The following is a 4,787-nucleotide window of genomic DNA, read 5'->3' on the forward strand; positions in this document are numbered from 1 at the left end:
ACTAAAGTTGAAAAAGTGAAAAAGCATAATAGGACCCCTTTAACCGAGGCCATTGCATTGCTGGGCTAGATAGGAATGTGCGGGTTTGACTTTCAAAAGGCCATCCCAGAGACTAAGAAATTAATCTCTTACATTGCTTTTCCAAATCTCTGATTTGTTCAGGAAGGTGAATCTGTCTGCATTCCTGGTCATAACTAAGACAGCGTTGTCTGACTCTGTCCTTGAAATGCTTTGGTCATGTTCTTCCTCTCACATTCTCGAAGGCCTTCATTCTTCAGCTGTAAGTGTCACTTGCAGCCTGTTTACAAGAGCATGTTATCAGTTTGAGCAGTTCCTGGCCTTTCAATGTCAAGGCTGAGGTTAAAGTGGTGTCATGACAAAATACCTTAACAATGTCTGTGGGAGGCTGTTTTGCTCGTGACCTCCAAGCATTTTACTAGATTACACTGGAGGAAACTTGCTCATTTTGTGTGACTGTCGTCTATATGATGGTGACTATCAGGATAGTTACAGGAAATAGTTACTGCTGTATTGACCCCACCACAGATGTGGAGGCTTTTATATGCAGTTTGCACTGACGCTACAGACGCAGTGGCTCAAAGTTGGCTTGCATTTTAATTCCCTAAGTAATATTCCACAGGCCTGTTGTGTCTCGCTGTCTCGTCTACTGCTCATATAACTAATAGTCTTAAATCATTATGAAAACACCATTTAATTGTCGTCTGTCATCATCTGCTTGGGCTCAGTGACTTTTTGGGAAGTCCAGATGGTTCCACCCCAGTTCTGCCACATTTTCACTCATAAAAGCCAACGAATTTTAGCCTTGACATGCAACAGCACTGCAAAAATAGGACTCAGTGTGCTGTGTTAAAATTACATTTTCCTTGTTGATTTTTCACGGGTGCATTTTTGAATTACACATTGCACTGTGTTGTGTTTTAGGGTTAAAGTAATTCTACATAAACTACAATAATGTCCTGTCAGAAAATGACTAGTGTCTTTTTATGTTTTTGTGCATTCTAACAGAGCATAAGATACCTTTATTATTACACTTCGAAAAATAGAATAAAATAGTTATTAAATGTCCTAAAGACAAAGTAAATTGTTGTTGCCATGCAAAAATGGCCACCGTGACTGTAGAGCATTGCTATGCAGTTGGTAGCAATGTTGGCTTCACCTCTAAAAAAAAAAAAAGTGTAAAATTTTTACAGAAGAAAAAAAAAAGAGTAAAAAACATGTTATTGGTTATAGTAAGTTACCTTACTATATATACAGTGAACATTTTTAAACGGTATATCATTGCATTGTATGTAATATTAGTGTAAAATATTGAAATGTGTTTGGACTTTGCAATTATAAAATATGATTCGCTATTTAATTTACAGTGAAAATATATGCTTTTATTCTAAATGGTGTTGTTTATAATTTTTTAGGTGATGTACATTAGGGTGTTTTGTGTTATACTCTAAAAAAATCTGTAAAAGTAGGGCACAATATATTGTACTATTTGAAGGATTTTTTCCATATTTATTTTTTACAGGTGTTTTACTAGTATTTAGAATTTTACACTTTATTGCATTGTGTTTTAGAGTTAACAGAAATGTCCGTAAATTTAATGGATAATGTTGTGTGTAATGAGCTGCCAGTATTTTTTTCTGTTATTTTACGGATTTATTTTTTACAGTGTAGCCTACATGTTCTGTTAATTAGTAAATGTTTATTGCCATATTTTAGTTGTGTGTGTGAGTGCATGTGTGTGTGAGAGAGAGAGAGCCTGTGCACGTCTATGAGTATCGGCCATGTTTGATAGACAGGTCACTTACAATGATCTCTGATTTGTCATGTGGCTTTCTATTGCACCAGCTATATTATTATGGTGTTATCAGTACATGTTTAAGGTATAATGCACATTTTGGTACTTTAAGTAGAAAAAATTGATTAAAAAACAAAAAGTTTGAAGAAAGTTGCACATTCTGAGAGTTTAGTGTGGAATGAGAACTGCAGACAAACTTGATTTGAACTTTAATATCCTGAGTGTGCCGTTCATTATCTGCATGATCTTTGAGCAGCTGCCTGTAGAAGAAAATGACTCTGTGTGAAATAAAGACTTTGCTTGCTTCAAGACTTTACTTGAGTCGGTTGCGTCTCACAGATCTGCCTATTTATTCTGTCAGAAATCAGTTGCGTTAGAGCGAGATCTCTTTAAAACAAACCCCGATTGATCCATTGAAAACTACTGTACTTGTAGCAGATTCTGCTGTAGATCAAACTTACAGTTAGAATAGACCTCAAAGGAGAATGATGCTTTTAGTCATATTTAGAGCTTGAAAGATGTGATCTCCATTCACAGCAGCTTGAACATTCTGTCAAACATCTTTGGCAGATTGTGTTCCATAGAAGATGGTCACAAAGATTTGGTATGATATGACAACAATTTTCAGACCGGTATTTGGTCTTTTTCATGTGGTTTTGTAGCACTTCATTGCTTTATTCATGCTTTATGATCTATGATAAACCAGTGGAGGCTGTAGACTAAACACTCCTGGTCTGACTACATAAACCTGCATTCACCTCAAATGGCCACTTTTGTGAATCTGAACGTTGTGAATATTGTTGCTCTTCTCTTGGCTGGACCTCATGTTCCTTTATTTTCTTCACTGTTCAAATTTATTGTCCGACTCTGAATCCCATTTGGATAGCTCAAAATGTACTGCAAAGGGCCCAAGTTTATCAATGTTCTTCATAAAGTTTAGAAACAGTAAACTTCACGTGATACTCTGTTGGTCGATTTCATCACTTAAAAAGCTGATATTTTGAATGGGTCTGGTTGAAAAATTGTGTTACATAGAGCCGTTAGGAGTGAACATGTCTGCTTGTAGTGTCAGGTTTACTGTGCCATTTCCAGTTCCTCCACTTGTACTGAAAGAGATAAGTTCCTGTTTAAGTTTAAGTTGTTTATATTGCTGCTTTGTGGAAAAAGTCACAGTCATATTTCACCCCAAGGAAAAAAAAAAAAAAAAAAAAAAAAAAAAATAAATTAAAAAATATATATATAAAAAAAAGAATATTGTTTTATATATATATATATATGATTTAAACTTTAATATAGAGTGTGCCGAATCAGTAAATAAATTTTACTGTAATGCATTCACTTGTTTTTATCGGTAATAATTAGTAGTTGTCATTATTTTCTTATGATTCTTATTTTCATTTTTTAAATCATTACAGAAATTTACAAAAATACTTATACTTTTTAAAAATGTAAATCTGCATAAATTAAACACAGTCCAACAATTAGATACGGAATAGATGGAGGGACAATTAAAACAATTTAAATTATAAAAATGCAAACTAATAAGTTCAGTTAGATATGAATTAGTATTGAATTAATACTTAAGGTAAATATTATAATTTTATGCTTACTAAATTTATTTGAATAAATGGCTTACATTTTTCCTGGGTTAAAATACGACCTGGACATGTTCTTGACAGGTGAGCCTTGTTTCTATTCAGCCGGCCAGGCTGTTATTCCTTGGTTTACATACAGAATATAAAATCATATCTCTCTCCTCAGTAAATGTCCCGTGTGCATTTCAGATTGAGTTTACAAAAGGACCTGTAAGTGAACACCTGTATTCACTGTTTGCACTGAAGTAGGCTTTGTTCTGCTCCTTCACACTCCACATGATTTGTCCTCAGGCAGCAAGATGCTAAGTTTCAGCTATTTTTGTGAACAACAGAGATGAGAGTGCTTTAACATCTGATTTGTCATTTTGCAGTTTGAAGAAGCAACCAAACTGTGATCTCAGCGGATCATGTTGAAGTGTATTTTCCCACTACAATTCTGCCTCTTAAAACCGAACGTTCCTGATGTTCAAGATCTGACTTGTTTAACAGGTGATGTGTTGTGTTGTGCTGTAACCTGATCTTCAGGAATGTCAAAATATCATAGAATTCCTCAGTGGTCTGGTAATACATTTAGACATAATGAAAGAAACATTTCACTTCTGTCTAGAAATGTTTGTAATGTATGCAACGTGTGCAAAGCTCCTGTAAGATCTTTTATTTTTTAACAACATTAGTCAAGTATTCTTGCACCAAAAACGCTTTTGGTTAATTGTGGAATTTATGTGCAACCAGTATTACACTGAACAAAATTATAAATGCAACACTTTTGTTTTTGCCCCCATTTTTCATGAGCTGAACTCAAAGAACTAAGACTTTTTCTATGTAAAAAGGCCTATTTCTCTCAAATATTGTTCACAAATCTGTCTAAATCTGTGTTAGTGAGCACTTCTCCTTTGCCGAGATAATCCATCCACCTCACAGGTGTGGCATATCAAGATGCTGATGAGACAGCATGATTATTGCACAGGTGTGCCTTAGGCTGGCCACAATAAAAGGCCACTCTAAAATGTGCAGTTTTACTGTATTGCGGGGTCCGGGGGGGTCCGAAAACCAATCAGTATCTGGTGTGACCACCATTTGCCTCACGCAGTGCAACACATCTCCTTCGCATAGAGTTGATCAGGTTGTTGATTGTGGCCTGTGGAATGTTGGTCCACTCCTCTTCAATGGCTGTGCGAAGTTGCTGGATAATGGCAGGAACTGGAACGCGCTGTCGTATACGCCGATCCAGAGCATCCCAAACATGCTCAATGGGTGACATGTCCAGTGAGTATGCTGGCCATGCAAGAACTGGGATGTTTCAGCTTCCAGGAATTGTGTACAGATCCTTGCAACATGGGGCCGTGCATTATCATGCTGCAACATGAGGTGATGGTCGT

Source organism: Sinocyclocheilus grahami, unplaced genomic scaffold, assembly GCF_001515645.1.
Source record: "Sinocyclocheilus grahami isolate Dianchi unplaced genomic scaffold, SAMN03320097.WGS_v1.1 scaffold1040.1, whole genome shotgun sequence".
NCBI lineage: Eukaryota > Metazoa > Chordata > Actinopteri > Cypriniformes > Cyprinidae > Sinocyclocheilus > Sinocyclocheilus grahami.